This window comes from Ursus maritimus, unplaced genomic scaffold (genome assembly GCF_017311325.1).
Source record: "Ursus maritimus isolate PB19 unplaced genomic scaffold, ASM1731132v1 scaffold_5, whole genome shotgun sequence".
NCBI classification, from domain to species: Eukaryota; Metazoa; Chordata; class Mammalia; order Carnivora; family Ursidae; genus Ursus; species Ursus maritimus.
Window position 1 is genome coordinate 747665 of NW_024426663.1, and position 15726 is coordinate 763390.

General features: G+C 42.8%; 1 long non-coding RNA gene across 1 annotated transcript in view; it reads left to right on the forward strand.

The window, feature by feature from the left end:
• Positions 1–351: 351 nt before the first annotated feature.
• LOC103675794 overlaps positions 352–15726 on the forward strand; it is a 29228-nt gene continuing 13853 nt past the window's right edge. The window contains exons 1-2 of the long non-coding RNA XR_571910.2: positions 352–992; positions 13340–13432. This is a non-coding gene — a long non-coding RNA (uncharacterized LOC103675794). The remainder of the gene's footprint in view (positions 993–13339; positions 13433–15726) is intronic.

Genomic DNA, 15726 nt, shown 5'->3' on the forward strand with positions numbered 1-15726 from the left:
TATGTCCTACTTAATGTCTGGCCACCCATAATTGGCATTTGTAGCAGACACTGTTGGCTGCCCAGCTGACAGCTATTTCTCTCATTTTCCTTGCTACAAAGCCCTAACTATGCTTGGGTAACCATCCCTCCATGACGTGACCTAGGGTGAATCTCGGTTAAACTGACTCAGCGTCCGTTGTCATCCCATTTCCCTTCTCAGAGAATGGTTTTAAAGGCGGCATATGACTCATTCTTTTTTTTTTTTTTTAAAGATTTTATTTATTATTTATTCGACAGAGATAGAGACAGCCAGCGAGAGAGGGAACACAAGCAGGGGGAGTGGGAGAGGAAGAAGCAGGCTCGTAGCAGAGGAGCCTGATGTGGGGCTCGATCCCATAAGGCCGGGATCACGCCCTGAGCCGAAGGCAGACGCTTAACCGCTGTGCCACCCAGGCGCCCCCATATGACTCATTCTAGCCAATGAGATGTAGGACAGGTCTGCTGGAAGGATTTTAAGAAAGTGTTTCTCACTCTTAATATGAGACCAAAAGGGAAAAAATTTCCTCTTCTCTTTTGTGAGGCACCGCCAGGTCTGTGTGGGACCCCAGGACCCGAGGCAGCCATTTTCTACCCGTGAGAGGAGCCAGCCAAAGACGAAGCCCACGGTTTGGCAGAGTAGGACCATGAAAAGAACCTGGATCCTGGTTGGTGTCATTGAGATGTTGAACTCACCATCTCTTGTAGCCACTCTTCCTCTGGACTTCTTACGTTAAGTAATCAACAAGGGGCTGTCTGTTAACCGTAGCATCCTACGCAGTGGTCCACAGATGTCGCACACAAATGCACACAGTCCCAGAGTAACAGAGCATCCTGGATGAGATGCCTTAACATTGTCTTCAGCTTAAAATACTGACATCTTTAATATCTTCAACACTTCGGGGCTGCCACAGCAGAGCGCCGGACAGAACATTCATGATTCGTGTAGTTGAGAAAATACGGAAGACTGGAAAGGTATGTGTATGAAAGTTCTCAATACCATTTTAAGTTTAAACATTTGACTTATACCCCAAACAGGATTTTTTTATAATTTTACTTTCCTGGATTTAATGCAATTTAAAATTGTGCTATGTTGTTTGTTATAGGCTTTTTCCATTAATTTTGAGTTTTTAAAATATTACATAAAAATAGTATTCATCTTGATAACCGAGGTTTTCAGTGCCACCTTCTATTTTGCACCTAAGATGCCAGCCACCATATCCTTGGGGCAACACATTATGGGTAAGATTTCTAGATAATGTGACCAAACTCTCTGCTTCCCTGCTGTCTAACTTTGGGGATATACAGCTCCCCATTCTAAAGATGACTAGTTTTCCAGAATCTCTCTGGGTTGTTCCTTCTATTTTCCTCCTTGCCTTACTTAGCATCTTCATGTTAGGAAAAATGTCAAAAAAAAAAAAAAAAAAGAGAGAGAGAGAGAAAGAGGGAAAGAAGAAAGAAAGAAAGAAAAAAAGAAAAAAAGAAAGAAAGAAAGAAAGAAAAGGAGAGAAAGAAAGGAAAAAAGAAAGAAAGGGAGGAAGAAAGATCCCTACTGAGTAAGCACTAACAGCAAGTCTGAATGTGGAACTTTGAAATACGACTTAGAAAATGCAAAAGCCACTTGTTTATTTTGGATCAAGTCAGCAGCTTGTCAGGCCCAAGGCAATACATGTAAAAAGCTCTTTGGAAGTTAAATTTGTGTTATTATAATAGCAAGTGTTTTCATCTTTTCTAACCTATAGGCAACTGAAGTATTTTCTGCAGTCAGGGGGGGACAGGAGACACTTTGAGATAAATTACCTCTGACTACACTCCAGAGACCTGTTCATGCTGCCGCATAGGAACCTGCAACGAGAGGCTATTTGGTGGCTCCTTAAAGGGGACGCAGTAAGGAAATTGAAAGAGTCTTTCTTAACACGGTGGTCATTTACATTACAGGTTTGGGTGAAGTGGTTTTTACATTCAGGCCCTCGATATGTTTTTCAACACAGGATTCAAATTGATCAGTCGGTACTATGATAGAAATAAAAAATTGAAATCAGTGGGAAAATGTCAATTTCTCACTCCACAGCATTTTGAAATGTCTGTACAGCAGGAGGCTTGAAATGCGGCCGCAGCACTGTGCAGCTTGTGTAGACAGAAGACAGCCCGCGGCCCAGCTGAGATTCTGTGCTCCTGAGGTCCAACGCGGGCTGCCACTGTCAGACTACCAGCTCATTAGTATTTAAATCAGCTCATAAATATTTCCTGGAAATTCACAGTTGCTTAAGCTTTACCACCATTCATCTCCTGTTCTCCTTCTTTAGTCTTACTTAACGCCTTGGTTTCTTAGGCCGGTAATACTGCAGAAGGGTGGATTTCAGTGCATATTAATCTTACTGATATATGATGATGAAAAAGGAACAGAGGAAGTCCTGTGAGAGGATAAAGATGAGAAACAGAGAAAGGACATAGAAGGAAATTTTACTGCATTTCCTTGGAGCAAATAAAATTATCTAATGATGGACCAAGGAAGTCTGTATAAAATAAGGACAGCCCAAAAGCATATGCCAAGGCAATTCAACCTGAATGAATGTTTCTTTCACATACTCTTTAAAAGCTTTGAAACACAGACGAAACATTTCATTGGGGGCAGGCCCTGGATGTTCCCACTGGGGAGATGGTTGCATGGTTACAAAACCTCTTCTGTTCAACGTAAGAGCTGTATTTCTAATTATAAAATAATGATGACAGAGAGAGGCCAGTTCCATCATGATATTCCGTATAGTTCTTAGCATTCTGCCAGAGTTCAACACTAATACCCACATACGATGCCAACAGCCAGTTCTTAAATGAGTGTGAGTAAAATTTAACAAGTGACAAATGAGAGGAAAATAAATATATCATATTTCATTGAATTTAAAGTGCCATTGATTGTGCCGTTATTATACACACCCCTAAGAAAGACAAAAGTGCTACCACTTAAACTAGGACATACTATGGATTGCAAGTACATGCTGATTTCAGAGATGTGAAAAATGTGAACCAGGGAAATGCGTTCACTTTAAAAACAGGTTATTCTGGAAAGAATCAAGATCACTCAGTGGCTATACTTGAAACAATGTTGATAATGGTATTAATGTCTTTAGCAGGAGCACCCGCTCTAAGAAGCAATGGCTTTTCTGGTATCATAGACCCGGAAGACGTGAGAAGCATAGAGAAGCAAAGCTTTGGGACAGACCCTGAGAGTTTGCCTACCACGGGGGCACTAATGGCACTTTGTCATTGACAGTCTCGTGTCACTCAAACTTGGGCTCCAAAGGTCTTCTGGAGATAAACTCAGAATAAATGGAGAGATCTACATGCCCAGGCAATTGAGAGATAATTTTGACCTAAGAAACACCCAATCCTGTTGAATAGTCTAGACAACTCAGCCTGCCATTCAAGACCTCACAAAATCTGGTCTGAAAGTCTTTTTTTGAGTCCCCCCCACCTAATTTTCTTTTTTTTCTTTTTTTTTTAAAGATTTTATTTATTTATTTGACAGAGAGAGACAGCCAGCGAGAGAGGGAACACAAGCAGGGGGAGTGGGAGAGGAAGAAGCAGGCTCCTAGCAGAGGAGCCCGATGTGGGGCTCCATCCCAGAATCCTGGGATCAGGCCCTGAGCCAAAGGCAGATGCTTAACGACTACGCCACCCAGGCGCCCCCATCCCCCTCCTAATTTTCTATGTGTAATCCATACTTCCATCAAATTGAATTACTCAGTGTTCTTAAACCCACTGTGTACTACCTCAACTCCCTGTCTTTGCTTATACCAGAGTTTCTCAAACTTGGCACTATTGACAATCTGGCCTGGGTAATTGGTTTTTGTGGAGGGATGTACTGTGCTTTTCCAGAATTTTCATCAGCATCTCGGGTTGCTGTCCACTAGATGCCAACAGTACCTCTTCTCAGTTGTTATAACCAAAAATGTCTTCAGATATTGCCAAGTGCCCCTGGGGCTAGGGAGACAAAATAAACCACTGGTTGAAAACCACTGCGGATACCATGCCGGCCTAGTGAAAGAAAGAGTGCAAACTTCGGTATCAAATGTACGTGACCTTGAACCCTAGGTCCCTGAGGTGGTCATTTGAATTTTGTGGCCACTCAGCATCCATTCCCCCTTTCTAACGACACTGCATTTTCCTTTGGGGGAATAACCATTTCCCCACTGTATGTAGACTCTACGGGACTCTAAGTCTTGGAGAAAATACCTTGCTCTCCAAGTGGGATGGGCAACTGAGCTCGGCCAGGCTCAGCCAATGCTTTTTTCTAGGACTTTGACTATCTTGAGCAGAGTAATGGCAAGGATAGGGGGAAATGTTGGCGTGAGCTGACTCCTGAGTGGGATTGTTGAGTAACCCCTACTCTCTTTTTGTCTGTCCTAACTCCTGGCCTTTTTTCTGATTTGGGTTTCTAGATTCCCATCTTCTCTGTATCCCTCTATCCCTCCAGCAAAAGGTCTTTTTGGTTAAATATGCCAGAGTTGTATTCTGTTGCTTACCTGCAAAGATGCGCAATTGAAACACTGTTACTGACCAGCTTTGTGCTTTGAACCAGTGTCTTGACATTTCCAAACCTATGCTTCTCTTCTGCAAACTGAAAATAAACACTGTTCACCGTCTGAATTGGCAAAAGGTGCCCTCTCCACGATCTCTGCCTCTGTAAATCGAGATTCTGTGCTAAGTCCTGGAGATGAATGAAATACTGCCTCTGTCCTTATGGGTTCACTTTCTTCCTCTGACAAAATTAATGGCAGGACCCAGACAACACAACAAAGCAGAAAAACCATTCTGAGTAGAAACATTACCAGCAGGTCAATTTCAACTTCGGCTGAAGTTAGCCTTTGTCCTCATCTGCCTGCATCTCGCTTCTTTTTGTGCTTACTCCTTGCTAATAGCCTCCCTCCCTGCAGAGGGAAGAGAAGGCTCCTGTCAAGGAGCTTTGTGCATTCATTACCCTGTACCCCCAGCCTGCCTCAAGCTGCTGAAGGTCTGAGATTCTGCAGCCCTGCTACGTTAGCAGCGGGAGCAAATCAAAGAATTCGGGGTCAGCATTTTCTGTTTCTCATCTGACAAACAAAGTCAGGTACCTCTTTGAACAATCCAGTTCCAATAGCTGTGAAAAACAAAGAAACAAAGAAGGGAAGGTTTTCTAGAAAGCCGGTGGTTAGGCACAAGGTAGGTTTAGGTTTTCAGCTTTTGTTGTGGGAGAGGAAAGTTCTCTGCATCCCAGGCTTTGCCTTTTCAGAGTGGGGGGAAAAGGAATCTGGGGTGAAAGGCCTTTTGTGCTCCTTTGCTCCCTGCACTGAAGTGCCCGCTGCAGAACTCAGTTCCCCAGGGAATCAAAACATCATTGCTATCAAGGTTTATGGCCCTTAGGCGCAAATCATGCTATTAGTCACCACTGCAAGGTGTGAGCCTTCCAACAGAGAGAGTGCTGTACAAGCAGGTGAACGAAACAGGTGTTCTGGGTTTCAGAGCTGGGGGCTGAGGTTCTGGCCAGATGGGAACCTTGCCCAGAGGACTGCGAGTTCCTTTGTCTCTCCCTCAGCAATTCTCTGCCAGATAATCCCTTTCGACTGAGGCAACCTGTGTCCCCAAACACCTCTCCGTGTACCTTCTGTTTTCAACTCTCCACGGGTACATTTTTCAGTCTCTTTCCTTACAACAAACTACATAATGAATGTTCATCTTGCTAATGAAGCAAGAGGATAATGTTTATTAGAGAAAGCTGGCCTGGGACAAACCCATCTCTGCTGGGCCCCCCTTCCTTTGTTAAATTAGTAAACACTAAACATTCTGTTGTCTGAGGGCTGGCTCCTTTTAAAAATGTCAATGAAATATTGAAACCTCTCCCTGGGCAGAAAAAAAGGTGAGACCTCAGTACGGATCCCAGGTTTTCTGTTGGACATCTCTCCCTGGATGAGCCAGAGGACCCTTGAAATCAACGTCTGAGGATGAGCTCATAACCTGCACCCACAAACTGCCTTCCACGTTTCCCCTCTCTAGATGACCGCCACCATTATCCCTGACGTCGCCTATCCAGCTACGCAGGAGTCATCTTAGTCACCCCCTCCGCCACACACCCCACCCCTCCTAACACCCATAGGTAAACAGGGCCAGCCTATCTCTCGAAACAGTCATCTGCTCCTTATCCCTACTGCCCCTCGCCTCATCCAGTAGTCTTCATGTCACGTCTGGGCTCTGACAGTAGGCATTTGACCGGTTATTTGCTTCTCCATCTTGTTTTTCTCCATTCCATCCGTTAAGTGACCGCACAAGTGGGCTTTCTAAACTGTAGACCCTGTCACGTCTCCTGCCTAGCTGATGTCTCCGTTATGCAGTGAATAATGCAAGCCCCTTGCGCTGTGTATGAGTGGACATTTGCCTACCCTTCATCTTCATCTTCTGCTGCTCCTGCCGTTCTAAACAGTCTGGTCATGCCAAATGACTTGAAGTTTCCTGACTGACCCTCGTCCCTATATGCATGCTCTTCGCTCATTCATTCCATAAACATTTACGAAGCAGCTACTAAAAATGCACCAGCCACTCTTCAAAGCCCTAAAGAGAGTTGTGAGCAGGACAAAGTTCCTGTTGTCTTGGGCCTTCTAGTGAGGGGAGAAAGGCAACCAGCCTCAAATAATATAGAAAAACTCTAAGTTCCTTTCTATTATACCTCCTTTCCAAATCCCAGTCTCTTCTCCAAGGTAAGCACTTACTATTTTGGGGGCTTTAGTGTGTATCCTGTAACATTTCTATGCATTTTTAGATATACAAATGTACACACAGAAATATATACTTTTTAGGTAAGAAGCTATCGCAGGGATCTCTGTGGGAATAATGAAGGCCTTTCCTAAATTAGTAGCACCAGGGATACAAGGAAAGAACTCAAGAGATATTTAGAAAAAAGAGTTTAGATTACTTGGTGGTGGATTACATGCGGAAGTTAAGGAAAAGCATATCTTTGATTATATGAAGGCTTGGTGAAACCTTCCCTCATTTCCATTGTCTGCAGTAGTGGTTTTCAGCCACGGATAACTTTGCTCCCCAGGGACTATGGTAAGGTCTGGAGACATCTCTGGTTGTCAGAAGAGAGGAGATAAGGAGGAGAAGAATGCTTTTAGGCTGGGGCACAAAACAGATGCAAAAGACAACACCTCATAACAAAGAATCATCTGGTTCAAAGCATCCACAGTGCCAAGTTTGAGAAAGAGCATGAAGTGGGTCTCTAACCCTGACACGTAAGGCTCTTCAAAATACTGCTCCACTTCCTTTCCAAACTAAATTCCTATCACCCTGAAAGTGTTGTGTGACCAAAACCATGACTTATTCCTGGTTTCCCAAACACATCTCTTTCTTTCCCCCTTACCAATATTGTTTTTACTATTATTCTGTCATCCAGGAACATTTTCTCTCCACTCCACCTCACCCCATTAAAAAAAAGAGAGAGAGATATAAAATATATTCACATAAATACCATATATACAATATTCTGCAACTTTCTTCTTCTACCCAACAGTATGTCTGAACATATTTCCTGGTCACATAAATAAATCTCTTTGTTTCTGCTGTATAGTATTCCAGCAAGGAGTTTTCTCTTTTGCCAGGACCCTGATTTTCCCTTGAGAAACCACCTCCGGCACTGTGTGTTCATGTGGCTGGCCACCTCCCCTTCTTCCTTCAGGAGCAGGATAATGGTCCATACTGGGAAGATTAGTGCACGGGAATGGTTCACGGGTGAATGTGTATCCCAGTCGGGGCCAATGAACGTCATCTCTGCAACTCTTGCTGTTTGCTAAACTGATGGTATCCTAGGTCTCCTTTGTCCTCATGTCTAAAACCTGTGAGCTGGAACATTCCAGGAGACACTCCCATAGTTTGTAGCAATCTTCTCCAGTGAGTACTCCGGGACTGATTTCATCTTATAATCTGACTCTCTGTGTCTCCCATATCTTAAGGATTCTTTATAATTGAGGGCTCACAGAGATCATTACATTTTGTTTTTCAGGTCTCTTGCAGATTTTAAAAAATAACTCCTTGTTACTTCAGTTATATAGTAACTGGCACATTGCTTGGTAATTAGCTATGTGCTTACCTGTTTCTGGACTGGACTCTTTACAGACAAACAGTAACTAATCATCTGCCTCTCTGGCATTTGGTAGTCACTCACTGCGTGTTTACTGAATAACCAACTAAATTCAAAATTGACCTTGCATTCACCTTCCCTGGATAATTCGAGACTTTAGTGTTTTTCAAAGCACAAAGTTTGTACACTACCTTGTGATGAATTAAATTTTGGCTTGGCAAACATTCCCTCCCCCATCAGGATTCCAGGAAAACAGTGTATTTCCTCTCCCTTGACTTTTGCCTTGGTTCCATTACTTCCTTCGGCTGGTGGGATATGAGTGAACCAGATGTGACTGGAGGTTTGGCATGTGCTTGAGTGGAGAACGAGCCTTCTCCCACTTCTGCTTTTCCCTATGAGAAGGGCCTGCCTTGGGTAGATACTGTTTTCAGGAGGACGAGAGACACGTGGAGCAGATCTGGACCTAACCAACAGCTTGGAGCCTAGCCCAGCCTAGATGAACTGTACTCCAGCTTACCTGCAGATGCCTGAGTGAGCGAGAAGCAGATGCTTACCGTTGTCTGCCCTGAGCTGCAGGTGGTTTGAGAGACACGATATTATTGTGGCAACAGCCCACGGAGACATGTGGACAGCAGAACAACTTGGGTGCTGGTTATGAATGGGATGTTTGAGCCCTGCCCTAGACCTACTAACCGATAATCCCTGGGGTGTTTTTAGAAGTCTGTATTTTAACAAGATCCCCAGGAGATTCTTACTGCTGACTGCTGGGCTACAGCATTTATCACCAGCTATTTTCTCTGATGTGGAAAGAACAGTAGGTTAGCACCCAGGGAGCCGCTACAGTTACCTACAAAAAATTATTCTGAGAAATTTGGGGCTGTAAAGAAAACAGGAAACAAGATTTTCTCACCAAATCATCTCACTAAAGGGGTGGGAATTGAGACACTTAAAGCCTTCTTGAGGTGATTTATAAATATAGCATTTCTCAAAAAGCTATCCTTTCATGCAAGTGCCCAGTTAATACCAAGTGTTGAAGCTTGCATAAGTTAAAACTAATTGGGCTCTAGGACATCAGTGACAACACAATATTAATGAATTAAACACATCCATAATAAGCTCTTACTAGGGATCAGGCACTCTGGAAGACAATGGAAAAGTCAAATATCCTAAGGAGCTTCCACCTTACTTAGCTACGTTCTTTTCATGTGCAGAGGTGAGTGTTTGCCAGTTTCAAGGAAAGCAAGTGACAGTTATTACCCTCCAATTGCTCTCATGGGATGACTCCTATCATTTCTTTAGGCGCCCAATCACACTTCTCCCCATTTGTTCTCTTTGGGACCCATCCTGAATCTTGTCTATGGAGAGAAATCTTTTCAGTATTTAGTAGTGCAAGACAACACACTGTCTCCTCAACCCTGAATTCATCTCAGCACTCTCGCCTGTGTTCCTTCCTCAATGTACTGTGTCCTGCCAGAAAATTCCACCTCTCGGCAAACCTGCAGGCGGCCATTGCTCCCAAACTCAGGTTCTCCAGCTCCCTACAGAGCGCTAGTCCGACCTGGCCAGGAGCATTGACTGTCACCAGGACACATCATAATGGAGCATATAATCACCCTTTCAGGTCATGAAATCCATTCCTCCAGAAAGCATTTACAGTAGCAGATGGAATAAGGACATGAGAATTTGCAGGAAGTCTCACTGTGCTTAATACGCTTCAGAAGCAAATATTGATTTGTGTTATTTGCTTATCTGCAGCTCATCTGCTAACCCCAGAGAATGGGTTACCGAAGTAACCTTTGGTCTCTGACAACACAGAGCATACAATGTCCTTATTTTTCTCCCAACAATATAACATCATGTTCCCAGCAAATTGCCCTGTGACTTTTTTCATATTACTCATTCAAACCACAGCTTTGCCCTGTGAGACCTAACTTCTAAAGGAGACAGCTAGACTCATATCATAATGATGTCATCCTTATCGTCTTATATGGACAATTCCTAATAGCATTAAACAGTATAAGATGTAAGCATTTCTAGAATCAGAATTGTGCCTTTGATGTGTTATTTTCTACCTGGAGTATCCTAAAAATATTTAACAATAACTAAATAGGGGAACAGAAACTGAGCTTGTGGGCTGAATATCTCTGTAAGTCTAGTTCTCTAAGTTGGTACCACTTGGCAGCTCTATTTTCATCACTGAGAAGTTCAATTACTGAGCATTCAAGAACTGGCAGCATCGATCCTAATGGCATGGCTTACAGAAGTTCAAATCCCTTTCTGGGTCTGCCCCTGGCTCATGGTCTAGCATCGGAATCGCCACTGCCATTTGTCCTCTGAGGCAGATGCTACTGATGTCCCACCCAGATCCTGTTTTTCTAGGCTGGAGCTCCCTCCCCACAACATCCCACCCACATTTGCTGTGGGTGTTGGCTGCTAATAGCAGCTCACAGCTGTCCCCTTCTTTAGGGACAGAGAAGCCAGGGAGGTTATGACACCCCTCCCTGGGAGGGTGGCCTGTAGCCAACGACTAACTGATGGGGGTGGTATGAAAGCCTCCCCAACTCACCTCAAGGCAGAACAAACTGGTACAATTCATTCTCCAGAGTTCCCCACTAGATTGGGCTGAGGTGAGACTTCTGCTGAAACCACATCCTTGCTAGTGATTTTCCTTCCCATGTTCTGCTCTCCTCCCTCCCTTACAGGTTTTTCCTGAGAGAACTCTATTATTCTGTTAATAAATTGCTCATACAAGAATCCCCATCGTAGGTTTTACTTCCAAGGAACTTGTTTAAGACATCCTCCCAAAGAGGGTGAGAGAAATCCTCCTTAACAGTATATTGCTATTGAGAGCAAGGTGGCCAAGTCCCAAACATTAGTTGGAAACTCTTAAGATGCATTGAACCACCACCTGAAATAGAAGAGGCTGCCAATTGGGTACAGTGTTCAAAGACAGGGGTCTTCATTTGAATGGAAATTTCTTTTTTTTTTTTTTAAGATTTTATTTATTTATTGGAGAGAGAGACAGAGATAGCGAGAGAGAGCATGAGCAGGGAGGAGAGGGAGAAGCAGGCTCCCCGAGAGCAGGTGGCCTGATGTGGGGCCGGATCCCAGAATCCTGGGATCATGACCTGAGCTGAAGGCAGATGCTTAACCAACTGAGACACCCAGGCACCCCTGATTGGAAATATCTTAAAATCTGGCAGAGTTGCAAATAGGAACTCATCCTTCACGGAACAGTCACAGTTACTAACCACTGGACAATTCAGCAGTGGTAACAGGTTGTGAATGTGAGTCACAAGTCATGCTCACACATTTAGGTCATAACAGAGCAGCAGCAGAATTTTCAGAAATGAATAACAAAATAATAGTAATAATTGATATTTACTATTCGTCATAGGCATTGTAACCAAAGGCCTCATTCTTTTCACTCCACTACTCTGTGAACACCCAGTTAGTGTAGCAAGGACCCCAATCAAGTGTGATTCATCAAAGGTATTGGTCTCCATAGCCCCAACCTAGTTGGAAGATGGCAGAAATTTGCCACACTGGATGAAGCCTCCCTCTGAGGGGAAGATCAGTCCGCTCCCTTTTGAAACAATTAAGGTAATCATTACTCTCATCTCCTAAAGGCCTTTTTCCTTCTCATTTTGAGCACTTTTAGACTCTTTCTTTTATGCTTCAACTTAACGTGCCGCACGCTCACTAGAAGCTGTGCTTTTATTGAGCTCCTAAAGCAAGAAAGCATTAATCAAACACTAGCACTTTTTTGAAGTCAAGTATAATCTAGAAGTGGCAGACAGTAAAATCCTGACACATAATTATCTCTAAACCATTTTTTTTTAAACTTGCTTGCCTAGAATATTTACATTCTTCAGCAGGTTTCCTTCTCTCCATGGCTGGTGTCCTGGGTTTCTAGGTATATAGTCCAGCTTCCTTTGAGAGATTAAGGATGCCTTGACATTTAGTGACTAATTGGTGACAGGTCTCAGAGAAAGGCACATGTGTACACACTGTCTTAAAAACAACATCAAGGTTTTGGTAATAACTTTGCACAGGCAGGGAAATGGCAGGGCCTTGTGTATCTGGGCACTGCCCCATCACAGATGCTGCTTGGAGATTCATTAACTTCCTCCTCTAATGGAAGAAATGTTCTTTCTGCCAAATGAGAGCCCCTCTGCTTGCGCTCTGGACGCTCTCCCAAGGACAACACCCTAGCCATTTCCCCGTGTCTTCAACATTCTCTCTTTCTCCTGGATAATCTTATCATTGGACATACCGATTTTAATATTACTCATCTGAAAACACATACATTCTCCTCCTTTGATCTCAAGCCTGCAACCTATTGATTTAACGCTTCCCTGCAGAACCAAACTTACCGGAAGAGCTGTCTCTGCATAGGGTCTTACCTCTTCACCTTCTACTCACTCGTTCTCCAGGTCAGCTTCCATGCCCCCCTCTCCCTCTCTATTCAATGGCTCTTTTGTTGATCACCCTACAAAGGATAGATATTTTTCTGTCCCTTTCTTATTTGGCCTCTCAGTAGCATTTCATGCTGTTAAATGCTGTCCCCTCTTCTTAAGACTTTCCTTCTCCTGACTTCATGCAGTAGTGTGCTGGTTAATGGTGGCAGGGGAGGGGTGGCACTGGTTTGTAACAGTTTCCTTTCTCCACAGTGTAAATCGATACCCGAACTGTGGCCAACATCAAGCTCCCGATGGTTTCACAAGACTCACACACCGTTGCTTCCATGGATGGAATCTTAGCACCACTCATTCCTGGTTTTCTGCTTTAACTCTGACCTTTCCTGCTTCTTGCATTTTTTTGGTCCTTCCTCCTTTACCAAAATTCTAAACATTGATCTTCCTTAGGTCTTGGATCTAGGCCCGGCCCTTTCCTTCTTTCCTTCCTTCCTTCCTTCCTTCCTTCCTTCCTTCCTTCCTTCCTTGACTTTATTTCTTTGACAGAGAGAGGACAAGCAGGGGGAGTGGCAGGCAGAGGGAGAGGGTGAAGCATGCTCCCCACTGAGCAAGGACCCTGATGAGGGGCTCCATCCCACAGCCCTCAGATCATGACCTGAGCTGAAGACAGACGCTTACCCGACTGAGCCACCCAGGTGCCCCTCTGTTTTCCTTTCTTTTTTCATAGAAGATCTCAACTATCCACATGGCTTTCTTTCCTTTAAAAAAATTTTAAATCGTATTTATTTTTACCACAGGCAATAACACAAAAAATTGAAATGATACAAAAATACGTTAAGAGGTCTCATGACTACTCCTGTCCCCATCTACCTCTACCCTTTACCTTTCAGGTAAGTACTTTTATTAGTTCCTTGGTATTTTCCCGGGGTTTCCTTTTATAAATGCAAATGTATATATATGTCTGTGTATATGTGAGCATGTGTGTGTGTATATATATATATATATATATATATATATATACACACACACTTCTCCCCTTCCACAAAAGGCAGTATCATAAACACTATTTTGCATGCTTTAAAAAAAATTATTACTGTATGTGCCAGAGCTCTTTCTATATCAGTACAGAGATATTCACATAACTTTAAAAAACACCATCTATATGTTAGCCACTACCAAATGTATATGTTCCATATAGACCTCTTTTCTGAGTCGTAGATTTCCTAACTGCTTACTTGACCCTTGATATCTCAGATGCGTCTCAAACTTACCATGTCCAAAAGGAAACACTTGTTTTCACTTCCTGTGGTATACCTTATTTTGTTGGCCCACCCGTTCCTCATTACCAGACCAGAGCACCCTTTCCCCACCTGCTGTGAGTGTTGGCTGCTAATGGCTTACAGCCGCCCTTCCCTGGAGAATTGCCTTCAGCGGACGTGACCCACCTTTTTCTGGAAGTTACCCTCACAACCGACCACCGACTGATACTGAGGCCTCTTGTCTTACTAGAGCACAGACAACTCTACAGGGAGGTTTATTGTAGAAACTTCGTCCCATTCTTTCCCCTTCCCTGTCCTTTGTTCCATTCTTTCCCCTTTCGTGCTTTTCCTGAATAGGAATTTTCCTAATATATAAAGATCTACAAATTAATGAGTCCCCAAACCCAAGGTCAAATGGACAAAGTACATAACAGACTGATGACAGAAAATGCAATACAAATGTCTCTTAATATTGGAGAATATACTCTTATTTATAATAAAACAAACATAAAGTTATAGCAAGGCAAGAATTTTTGGCTTATCAGATTAACAACATTTGCTGTATATTGTAATGGCAACAGGATGGGGAATAGGCATCTCAGGGGTTCCTGGAGGAAGTGTAAGTTGCTGGGACACTGTGGAGGACGGTAGGCTCTGGAATCAAAATTGACATAAACTGACAATGTGACCCACAGATGCTGTTTCCAAGTATTCACAGTAGCAAAACACTGGAAACAACCTCAATGTTTATTTGTTGGGACAAGTTACATAAATCACAATTTTTCCATGTAATGGTATATAGTCAACAAAAAAAAATGAAAGTGTGCTTTATGGTCTGAAATGGGTTGATCTCTAAGATAAACAACTAGGGGAAAAAAGCCAGATGAAGTATAGTGTGTATACAATTAATAATATATATTATTTTCACATTTATACTATTATATAATGTATATATTATGTATATGTTTGTTCATCTATGCATTAAGTGTCCCTGGAAGGATCACAGGTATGGTATAATAAAAATATGTATTTGGTCTTTGCTGCAGTTCCTAGTACAGAACTAAAATCCTTGGAATTTCTTGAGTATTAGGAGTGTCTTCTGTTATTCATAACAAGCCCCTTCCAGCCACGTTGGAATTTATGCTAAGAAGGAGACTGAGGGTGAGGCGCCCTTGATAGCTTCAGGATAGGGAGTGGTCACCAGGTTCCAACAAGCAAATGGTTAGTGTTGGAAATTTCAGCCTTCCCTTCATGAGGCGAGGGGTCTAGAGATCAGTTCAATCATCAATTGCCAGTGATTTAATCAATCATGCCTATGTAATGAAACTTCGATAAAAACTCTTGAACAATGAGGTCTGGAGAGCTTTCAGGTTGAGGAACACACTGATGTGTTGGGAGAGTGGTGTGCCCAGAGAGGAGATCAAAGCTCTTCCCACACCCCATACCCCACACTTTGCCCTATACATTTCTTCCATTTGACTGCTCTTGAGTTGTATCCTTTATAATAAACCAGCAATCATAAGCAAAATACTTTCCCAAGTTCTGTGAGGCATCCTAGTGAATTATCAAACCTAAAGGGCAGACGGGTAGGAACTACCGAATTTGTAGCCATGTCAGGCGGAAGACAAGACATTCTACATATTACTGCTTTTTTATTAACCTAATGCACATTTTTAAAAATTGAAATTCTACATGAAATCAGAATTATCTGTAATTCCACAGGTAGATAATGGTGGTTGACATTAAACAAATAATAAGCATTAAACATGGACTTGGTTACAATATTCAAGCTGTAGGGAAATTGTTTTGTTTGCTCCTGCAAAATATTTTCCACGAATAAATAGTACTAATATTTACGTACTACATAATATAGTTTATTTAAATGAAAAGGATCACTGTACTGTTCACCCTGTCCTGCACATTGT